Source organism: Triturus cristatus, chromosome 5_1, assembly GCF_964204655.1.
Source record: "Triturus cristatus chromosome 5_1, aTriCri1.1, whole genome shotgun sequence".
NCBI lineage: Eukaryota > Metazoa > Chordata > Amphibia > Caudata > Salamandridae > Triturus > Triturus cristatus.
In genome coordinates, this window is record NC_140587.1 from 617,530,713 (window position 1) to 617,542,568 (window position 11,856).

Sequence of the window (11,856 nt, forward strand, 5' to 3'; positions counted from 1 at the left end):
TAGTTATTGCGCAAGACACTCTTTCATATTTACAAAGAGAGGAAAAGGCACTCTGTGCACTTTTTATACTCCATGTAAATACAACCTCATTATGCACACCAGTTTGCGTTGAAAGGGTGTTCTATAAGTGTTGTTGTGCATGATTGCACTGAATACTCATAGAACAAGACACATGTCTAGATTTATCAGAAATCATAAATCTCGATATGTGTGTGAATGCTGCACCATTCTAAAATTGATGTAGGAAAGCACAACAAAGAGAATGACGATTCTCCAATTATTATGCAGAGAGAATCTTGATTTCATTAAAGACATTCGGAGGCTAGCATTATGCAAATACTTTTATTTGCTGCCAAACATGCAGCCCTTTAAAGAATGTTATTACATCATAAACAAAAGAACATTAACAACATAACAAGTAGGTAGTCCCGGTAACGCTCATCCTCTTGGACTGCAATGACACAGCGACGTGAACTTGAGACTCCAGAAAAACCGATTAGTCTTTGGTATCTGAGAGGAAGAAAACAAAATTGAGTAGTAACAAGGGAATAAAACCCTAGATAGATTTAAACCAAAAAACGTAACATTTTAAATACATAACATTTTAGATACCAAATGCATAAGTATTAAACAACCCAAGCCTCTCAGGGAGAGGAGGGTGGGATAATGCTAGCCTCCGAATGTCTTTAATGAAATCAAGATTCTCTCTGCATAATAATTGGAGAATCGTCATTTCATTACAAGACCGGAGGCTATCATTATGCATGTTCAAAGCCATGTAGAGCCACACTGCTAACATGCTCAATTGGTCGCAAGTAAAACTTAGAGAAAGTACTTGCGTTAGACCAATCTGCTGCTTTAAGTATTTCGGGTAGGGAACCTCCCCCCCAAAATACTTTGCTAGCCATAGCGCCTCTGGAAGAGTGAGCTCCAAACCTAGACAGATCCACTCCAGCCTCCTGCATGATAGAGCGAATCCACCTTGATAGGGTAGCTGACGAGACAGGTTTAAAAGGTTTAACATATGATAAAAGAAGTTGGTCGGAACCAGCAGGCCTGAAGGGCGAAATTTTGTTATCATAACATTTCATACAATTAACAACACATAGTTTTTCACATTCCTGAAAGGTAGGGTAGAAGATGGATTCTGACATAGTTTTGGTTCTTTTCCAAATATCAAAATGAACGCCTTCACAGGAGTAAAACCTATTTGAAACCTCCAGTGCTCTAATATCAGAAACCCTTCTGAAGGAAATCAGGCATAAGAGAGTAGCTAGTTTCATAGATAATCTTTTAAGGGGTAGAGAACTATTACAAGGCCATGAGATGAAAAGATTAAAAATAAGGTTAACGTCCCAAAGGGATTGATAACGGGCCTTGGGAGGTCTTCTTAAACGGATGCCCTTCATAACCCTTTTAATAAGAGAGTTACTACCAATTGCAAGATTGTTAATAAGAGAATGACCAGATGAAATTGCAGATCTATAGCAATTGATGGTTCTAAAGGAGAGACCTAGGTCAAAAAGATAAGCAAGGTAATTAGCTATATGTTGGAGAGGGCAGTGAACGGGATCCAGATCCCTTTCCAGGCACCAACTAGACCATTTTCCCCAAATGCCTTTGTATCTTTTCCTGGTACCTGGAGCCCAAGAGTCTTCCAGTAAACTTTTAGCTTCTCCCGAAAGGTCAGGATATCTTTCCGAATTCCTGATATCCTCCAACCAAGAAGGTTCATCTTCCCTTCGAGAACTAAAGGATGTTCTTCTCCGTCTGGGCCCAAAAGAAGGTTCGGGGATGAAGGAATTAGACGAGGGAAACCCACTGCCAATTCCATTACTCCTGGAAACCAAACCTGAGACTTCCAAAAGGGAGTTATCAGGATGATAGAGCACAGTTCGAGTCTGACCTTCCACAAGAGTCTCTGTATCATTGAAAAGGGGGGAAAGGCGTAAGCTCTGATCCCACTCCAAACTTGGACGAAGGCATCTATACCCGAGGCATGTGGGTCTGGCCTCCAACTGAAGTACCTCTGTACTTGGTGGGTTAGCCTGCTGGCAAACAGATCTAAATGAATTGGACCCCAAAGCTTCTGGATCATAGAGAAAATCTCGGGGTTTAATTTCCAATCGCTCGAATCGTAAAGGAATCGAGAGTTCCAGTCTGCCCTCAAATTTTCTGAACCGGGAATGAATTCCGCTCTCAATGTTATTTTCTGATTCCAACAGAAATACCAAATTCATTTGGCAATGTCTGAGAGATTCTTCGATTTTGCCCCACCAAGGCGATTTATATAGGAGACAGCTGAGAAGTTGTCTAAGCGGATAAGAGTATTTGAGTTTTTTAGCTTCTCCTTGAACCACATCAGAGCATTCAGAGCTGCTAACAATTCTAACGAGTTTATGTGGAGGGATCGTTCTTCTATGGACCATCTCCCTCCAGTCTCTAGGTTGTTTAGGCGAGCGCCCCAACCGCGATTGCTCGCATCCGATTCTAGAGTAAAATCTGGAAGATTGCCGAAAATAGCTTTCCCGTTCCAGGATTGGAGATTTTTTAGCCACCAATGAAGGTCCTCCTTCGCGTCTTCCGAAAGAGGAAGAAAGTCCTCGTACCAAAGGGCTTTCCTCAGACCCGAAGCTTTTAGTCTTTGAAGACCCCTGTAATGAAGAGGACCGGGAGAGAGAGCTTGGATAGAAGATGAGAGGAGTCCTAATACTCTGGCTAAATCTTTTAAGCGAATATGATCCTTGGAGAGGGTTAGAGCAACTTGTTTTTTTATTTTGGTCACTTTCTTGTGAGGGAGGATCAGGTTTGACTTGATGGTATTCACATTGAAACCTAGGAATTCCAATTCTTGAGATGGGATCAGAATAGATTTCCCCAAATTTACAATGAATCCCAGATCTTGGAGGAGAGTCATGGTCATTTTTAAATGTTTCAGAATCTCTATTTTGTCTTGAGACATAATGAGGATATCGTCCAGATAGATTATTAATCGGATTCCTCTCTCTCTGAGGTGGCTGACTACAGGACGAAGCACCTTGGTGAAACACCAAGGGGCTGAAGAAAGACCGAAGGGAAGACATTGGAACTCGAAGAGATTCCCTTTCCAGGTGAATCTGAGGTATTTCCGAAAATCCTCGTGCATAGGGATGGTAAAATAAGCATCCTTCAGATCCAGCTTTACCAACTAATCCTTTTCTTGTAAAATACCTCTCAGAAGGTGGATGCCTTCCATTTTGAAATGTCTGTAAGTTAGAAATTGGTTTAAAGATTTTAGGTTTATGACGGGACGCCAGCCCTTGTCCTTCTTTTTCACAAGGAAAATAGAGCTTAGGAAACTTTTTGAAATTTCTGAAAGCGGGATCTTTAAAATTGCTCCTTTTTTTAACATTTGTTGGACTTCTGACTCTATTAAATTCGAATTCTCTTTGTCCAGAATAATCTCCTTGGGAAACCTTTCTTGGAAAGGATCTAGAAAGAAATCTATTTTGAACCCGGTCACGGTCTCTAGAACCCATGGGTCTTTGGTGATTCGGAACCAATTTTGAACAAAATACTTCAGTCTTCCTGCTACTTGACAAGGAATGGAAAAAGTTTGACTTACCTTGGAAAGACTGGTTTGAGAAATTCGACCTTCCGCCATGGGCTCTTGAACCCCTTCCTCTTTGGGGGTAGAAGTTGGAGCGTGATCCTCTGTAGGGGCGACTGTCTCTTGATTCGTGGGGAAAGAATGGGGACTTGTAGTAGCCGCGGCTGGCAGGTAGTCCCCTTCTGCCAGCCCTTCCAAAAAGAGGACATCCACCAAAGACTCTACGGATATTAGATTGGGCTCTACTAAAAGCGTTGAAGGTGGCCACGTATTTACCCAGGGATTTAACGAAGTTGTCACCAAATAAAAAACCTTTGGTGTCGCCCAAATCATCTTTATAAGAAAGGTCGGCCAGTTTAGGGTTCATTCTGAGAAGAACTGCTTTTCTTCGTTCCGTAATAAGGTTGGCTTTGGCATTGCCGATAAGGCATATTGCGCGTTGCGCCCAGCCTCTTAAAAGATCAGAATTAATAGAAGTATTATTAGCTCTTGTCTGTTCGGTCATATCCAAGATTTTTGATATTGGACCCATGGTTTCCAGAAGCTTGTCTTGAGCTTGTTTCAGGCATCTCTCGATTCCCTTTCTAGGGTCTCTTCCCGATTTAAAGAGGAAGGAGATTAGGTCTGGATCGAGGTTAGGTGTAGAACAAATTTTATCCTCCGTTGAGGGTCTGGGACATTCATTTCTCAACAAATTTCGTGTATTAATATCAAGAGGTTTTCTTACCCATTTAGAAATATACTTCCCTACGTGGTCCATAGGCCACCATTCAGTACTTCGAGGGTGGCGAATGGTAGTAGGATTAAACGAGCAGCATCTACTGCTTCCTTAATTGATAATTTGAATTCTTTATCTAAAAACCTCTTAATGTTATCGTCCAGACCTTCTTGTATAGAAATGTGAGAAGGATTACCATCTGAATCCATTGTTATTAAATAATTAATTAATTAAAGGGAACGAGACCCAAGGTAGTCAATGGCTGGACTCAAAAATATATGTATTCAGGGCTAAAGGATTCGTAAATAAGGTGAAGTTCAATTAAATTAAGATGTTTGATTAAATCATAAATCTCGATATGTGTGTGAATGCTGCACCATTCTAAAATTGATGTAGGAAAGCACAACAAAGAGAATTATTTTCATTTCTCCACATTTTTATATCTTTAATGGATGCTGAAATGTTCAGCATACACTGAAGGAGAAAAATGCATTTTCTCATTGTTTTTGTGCAGGAAGGTGTGTCTTCCTGCAGAAAAACAAACAGCACATGACACAGATGTCCTTCCACTATGGTGCAAGGGTGCCTGTGTCACCACATGGCTGCAGTTTAAGCAGCCGTGCAGAGAGAATCATAGATTTGCAACATGTTTATGTACATATGTTGCATCCCTGTGCTTCGGAAGTACTACAGCACACTGCAGTTAAAGAGATTACTGTGTGATGCTGCAGCACTTCCTCATAGTTCTGCACTTATACATTCACCATACGCTACTAATGCATTTATTCAGTCAATTATGTACGACACATACATTCATCTAAACTTTCACACACTAACAAAGAAATTTAGCTCTTTTTTTAAACCAGGAAAGTTAGTTCTTAGAAGAACTTTTTTTTTCTTCTTTCTTCTTTTATATTTTTTGGGGGGTTTTCAGAACAATTTTTAAATTTTTTGGGTTTTTCTGCAAAAACAAAACAAAAAAAAAACGGGAGGAACCAAACAATGAACTTCAGGGAACAAAAAAAAAAAACTAGCAATTGTGACTTTCTTGGCGGTGGCAGATCAGATCGATCGACTGCTCACCGTAGCACAAAGTCGCATTGCACTTAGTGCAGAGCAGTTTTAAAAATTGAAATTGAGGACAGATGTCCAAATTTTGGGCTGATGGATGCACTCTTGAAGTGCTCGGCTGCGATGAGGTTGAAGGCGCAGGAGCAGGAGTGTCTCTCATCCGTTGGCATTCTTCTCATTCAAGATTGTTAGGATGAAGGGTCCTCAGGTGCTTCATCATACTTGCCGTGCCGCACGAGTATTTCTTGTTAGGATCCCCTCGCGACAGCACTCTTTTGCAAATCTTGCACGTGACCAAACTGGCATTGGTCTTCGTTTGCTCCTCGGGAAAAGTAAAAAATTTCCACACCACAGATGAAAAACGTGGTGTGCGTGGTGTCTCCTCCAAAAATTCATCCTCAGATGTATGAGGAGATGCAGGTGATGCCTGCTGCCCTGAAGCCATTTTTGGTTGAAAAAAGTTAGAGCTAAGTGAAATCTTAGTCCCAAAAATCTTCTCTGCAAAGAGATGCTCCTCCAAAGAAGGTGAAAGAAGAATGATTGAATTGGGTGGGGTCTTTCAATAGTTAGAATAGGAAGTGTAATGAACCAATCAAATCTCTTTTTTTGCAGGTCACATGGGATCCGCGCACCCTGCGCTTACGCATCACGCACCCAGCGCGCAACCGCGAAATTGAATAAAAAAAAATATAGGATTAGATGTAAAAATATATTACTTTTAAGACTAGTTTAGAGTTTGCCTTCAATTAATATTCACATGAAATACATATACATGTTTTTTTAAATGTTAAATATTTCGCGGGATCCGCGCACCTACCGCGTCATAGGCGCAGATGACGCATCGCGGATGCGCGTAAACGTCGCGTTACGTACATCGAACGTGTCGCGTATAGGCTGGGAGTCGCGTACCGGTCGCATTGCGATCGCGCACTAAACACGTACCCAACGCATACCATGCGTGGATGCTATCGCGTAGGGATCGAGAACGGTGCGCATAGGGTGCGCGGATCCAAAAACATTGAAAAAATATATATAAAATAAAGTTTTGAACATATAGTTAAAAAAATAATTTTAAAAATATAAAAAATATGTTTGAAAACCCCAATAAAAACAAATAATATTTTTGAATTTTTAAAAGAATAAATTGAAAAAATGAGTTTAAAAAATGGTGATAAAAAAGAATTTCCAAAAAACATAATTAATGAAATTGGCACACTGTATTTGAAAAATATAGAAATCCAATGAAAATCATTAAACATGATATCTTTAGAGATAAGTTATAGATAGGAATTAGCATTTAAATAACCTTTGAAATTCACTGAAAAAACCATAGGTTTCATGCACGTTATTAGGGATTGGCATTTAAAAAACCTTTGAAATTCACTGAAAAAAACAAAGGTTTCAGGGGCGTTATAGTTAGCTGGACATTTCCCTCGTACAAAACCCTAGAAATTCCCCTGTTATAGTTAGTTCAGCTAACTATAACTCACGCCCCCGCAATGCACTGCTGATGACGTCACATATTACATCACTCATGACATGGTCAGTGACATCACTGATGACATCACTGATGACATCTCAAATGACATCACTGATGACATCACTGATGACATCATCCAGTGAATGTGTGTTTTTCTGAAAATTAAATATGTTTAATATATAGGGAAAGGCCTGTTGAAGAATGAGTGGGTGTACAAGTGTGTGAATGGATGATTCTTCAACAGGCCTTTCCCTATATATATTAAACATATTTAATTTTCAGAAAAACACACATTCACTGGATGATGTCATCAATGATGTCATCAGTGATGTCATTTGAGATATCATCAGTGATGTCATCAGTGATGTCACTGACCATGTCATGAGTGATGTAATATGTGACGTCATCAGCAGTGCATTGCGGGGGCGTGAGTTATAGTTAGCTGAACTAACTATGACAGGGGAATTTCTAGGGTTTTGTACGAGGGAAATGTCCAGCTAACTATAACGCCCCTGAAACCTATGGTTTTTTCAGTGAATTTCAAAGGTTTTTTAAATGCCAATTCCTAACTATAACGCCCCTGAAACCTTTGTTTTTTTCAGTGAATATATATATATATATATATATATTCTTTTCGAAGTCTTCCCCAGTATTGATGGAAGAAAAACGAAGCCTTGTGTGGTTTTTCTGCAAATTCCTTTATTCCTCAATCAGCCGCTCGCCAAACGCGTTTCGAGTGCGTAGCACCCTTGTTCACTGACGTGGAGATACGTTATTGGCGGCTATTTAACTTCCTGCACACGTGTTTTATTGAACTACAATTGCAGTGTATATAAAGATAGACTAGTAGTTCTCACATAGTGCGGAAATCATATACTAATGGCAGGCAATGAAAATGCGCTTATAATCAAGATCACTTATTGAGGTTTCAAGTTAACAAATTAAAGACTTGAAAGATTATATGAGTGTTTCAATTAATTAATCACTCTTATATCTTCAATAAAGATATTCAAAGAGGATATAACGACAATGGGACCCGAGTGGGTCTAATTGAATGACACATAACAATTAGGCCCTAGTGGGCAAAAGTTAATATAATATTAGATCATTTGCTATTGGCAATAGATAGAAGCACTCATAATCATGGTTATGCATTGTTCCAAAATTAAGACCTCAATTATTAGGCGTTATCATTACCGTCATCGAATATTGAAAAACACACAGTGGAGCCCCAGTGGGCTTAATGATAGCACTAATCATTCTAGCTCTGGTAGGGCAGTTGCCAATACAGTACATTGATACATGTGAGAACCGAGTCTTAAAATTCGCATAATTAAAAAACATTTCATAAACAAGTAATCATATGAACTAAGATACTAAAGATGCGTGTACAAATCTTCTTCAATATTCAAACCATCTGGCTGTTTTGAATTTAATTCAATTATATAACGTGACTCTAACCTCCTCAATTGCTTTTCTCTGTTACCTCCCCTTGGATTTTTTTCTATGGCATCAATCACATAGTAAGATAGTCCCTCAACTCTTTTTTTGTGGAAGCTTTCAAAATGTCGAGCGACAGGATATGACCTGTCACCATTTTTTATAATATTAGATCATTTGCTATTGGCAATAGATAGAAGCACTCATAATCATGGTCATGCATTGTTCCAAAATTAAGACCTCAATTATTAGGCGTTATCATTACCTTCATCGAATATTGAAAAACACACAGTGGAGCCCCAGTGGGCTTAATGATAGCACTAATCATTCTAGCTCTGGTAGGGCAGTTGCCAATACAGTACATTGATACATGTGAGAACCGAGTCTTAAAATTCGCATAATTAAAAAACATTTCATAAACAAGTAATCATATGAACTAAGATACTAAAGATGCGTGTACAAATCTTCTTCAATATTCAAACCATCTGGCTGTTTTGAATTTAATTCAATTATATAACATGACTCTAACCTCCTCAATTGCTTTTCTCTGTTACCTCCCCTTGGATTTTTTTCTATGGCATCAATCACATAGTAAGATAGTCCCTCAACTCTTTTTTTGTGGAAGCTTTCAAAATGTCGAGCGACAGGATATGACCTGTCACCATTTTTTATTGCTCTCAGGTGTTGAAGGATTCTTTTATGTACTTCTAGGATTGTACTGCCTACGTACCGCAAGCCACAAGGGCATTGAATTACACAGACAGCAAAATCCGTTTTACACGAGTATTTTCCTTTTATCTTTTTTGTTCTCTCGCTTAAACCTGTTTTGTACACTTCTGTATTTACACCGTGTGTACATGCTTTGCATTTGGTGCACTTTATGAATCCTTGTTTTTTGGTTAACCAAGTTGTTTTCGGTTGGTTTTTTTTTAGAGTATTCCTAACCAGTGTTTGTTTAAAAGATCTTGCTTTGCGGAATGTGATAAGCGGCCTGCGGGAAACAGATTTACCAAGGATTGGGTCATTTCTAATCACATGCCAGTGTTTGTTTAAAATTCCTCTTAGTTTTGTATGCTGTGCATTGTACGTGGTAATGAATCTCTCTGGTTGGTTCAAGGTCTTCTTCCTTCCTTGATCTAATGCTTTTTTCTCAAACAGAATATCCTCTCTCTTTCTGTTGTCAACTTTGAAAATAGCACTGTCTATCCATTCATCTGGATACTCTCTTTCTTTGAATCTCTCTTTTACTACTGCCAATTCTCTTGTTATTTCCTGCTCATTACTGCAGTTACGCTTTGTACGCAAGCATTCACCATAAGGAATACTCCTTTTAAGATTTACCGGGTGAAAACTTTTGGCATGTAAAATGGTATTACTGTAGGTGGGTTTTCTGTACAGTTTAGCTTCTACCTTCCTATTCTCGATGTACACTGTTAAGTCTAAAAAGTTGACTTCAGTTTTACTTATTTCACTTGTGAATTTTAAATTGAGGTCATTATTTTGTAAATCATTAATAAATGACTTTGCCTCCTCCTCAGTGCCTTTCCACACTACAAATAGGTCATCGATAAAACGACTCCAGTGAAGGATGTTGATTTCCCATTGTTGCTGGTACTGCGACCTGACCACCTGCTCCTCCCACCAGCCCATATGCAAATTAGCATAGCTGGGGGCGAAGCAGGTGCCCATCGCAGTACCGCACACCTGTTGGTACAATTCATTATTGAAGATAAAGTAGTTATTAGTCAAACATTGTTCGATCATTGTCAAGAGCATTTGGGTATGTGCCCACATCGTGATTGGTCTTGTTCTCAGAAAGTGTCTAACAGCTTTTACCCCGTCAGTATGACGTATACTCGTGTAGAGTGTTGACACATCTATTGTTATTAAAAGGTAATCATCCTCCCATGGCAGATCATAAATGCCCCTCAGAAAATCCCCCGTATCTTGGATGTATGAGGGCAAAGTTTGGACAAGGGGATTGATGAAGGAGTCTACATATTTAGATGTGTTTTCTAGAGCGCTTCCTATTGCAGAGATGATTGGACGTCCTGGTGGCTCTAACATAACAATTTCTATTGTTAAGTTACAATAGAAATTGTTATGTAAGGGTAGATGAGAAAGCTATGCGGGCCAGTAATGATGTTTACAATATTCAATTGCAGAATTGGTTCGATCAGGGTTTACTCAGTCATGATGAATTTAAATTGACCATCCAATAACAGCAGTTTTTTACCTGATTCCCAAGGTTCATAAGGATATTTTATAGCCACCAGGACGTCCAATCATCTCTGCAATAGGAAGCGCTCTAGAAAACACATCTAAATATGTAGACTCCTTCATCAATCCCCTTGTCCAAACTTTGCCCTCATACATCCAAGATACGGGGGATTTTCTGAGGGGCATTTATGATCTGCCATGGAAGGATGATTACCTTTTAATAACAATAGATGTGTCAACACTCTACACGAGTATACGTCATACTGACGGGGTAAAAGCTGTTAGACACTTTCTGAGAACAAGACCAATCCCGATGTGGGCACATACCCAAATGCTCTTGACAATGATCGAACAATGTTTGACTAATAACTACTTTATCTTCAATAATGAATTGTACCAACAGGTGTGCGGTACTGCGATGGGCACCTGCTTCGCCCCCAGCTATGCTAATTTGCATATGGGCTGGTGGGAGGAGCAGGTGGTCAGGTCGCAGTACCAGCAACAATGGGAAAACAACATCCTTCACTGGAGTCGTTTTATCGATGACCTATTTGTAGTGTGGAAAGGCACTGAGGAGGAGGCAAAGTCATTTATTAATGATTTACAAAATAATGACCTCAATTTAAAATTCACAAGTGAAATAAGTAAAACTGAAGTCAACTTTTTAGACTTAACAGTGTACATCGAGAATAGGAAGGTAGAAACTAAACTGTACAGAAAACCCACCTCCAGTAATACCATTTTACATGCCAAAAGTTTTCACCCGGTAAATCTTAAAAGGAGTATTCCTTATGGTGAATGCTTGCGTACAAAGCGTAACTGCAGTAATGAGCAGGAAATAACAAGAGAATTGGCAGTAGTAAAAGAGAGATTCAAAGAAAGAGGGTATCCAGATGAATGGATAGACAGTGCTATTTTCAAAGTTGACAACAGAAAGAGAGAGGATATTCTGTTTGAGAAAAAAGCATTAGATCAAGGAAGGAAGAAGACCTTGAACCAACCAGAGAGATTCATTACCACGTACAATGCACAGCATACAAAACTAAGAGGAATTTTAAACAAACACTGGCATGTGATTAGAAATGACCCAATCCTTGGTAAATCTGTTTCCCGCAGGCCGCTTACCACATTTCGCAAAGCAAGATCTTTTAAACAAACACTGGTTAGGAATACTCTAAAAACCGAAAACAACTTGGTTAACCAAACAACAAGGATTCATAAAGTGCACCAAATGCAAAGCATGTACACACGGTGTAAATACAGAAGTGTACAAACCAGGTTTAAGCGAGAGAACAAAAAAGATAAAAGGAAAATACTCGTGTAAAACGGATTTTGCTG

General features: G+C 39.2%; 1 long non-coding RNA gene across 1 annotated transcript; it reads right to left on the reverse strand.

Annotated features, from left to right (window-relative positions):
- Window positions 1–328: 328 nt before the first annotated feature.
- LOC146831283 (uncharacterized) lies at window positions 329–3,772 on the reverse strand. The gene is made up of 2 exons (XR_014961259.1): window positions 3,605–3,772; window positions 329–510 (listed from the first exon to the last, which is right to left on the reverse strand). It is a non-coding gene; the product is annotated as an uncharacterized LOC146831283 (long non-coding RNA).
- Between the last annotated feature and the right edge of the window lie 8,084 nt (window positions 3,773–11,856).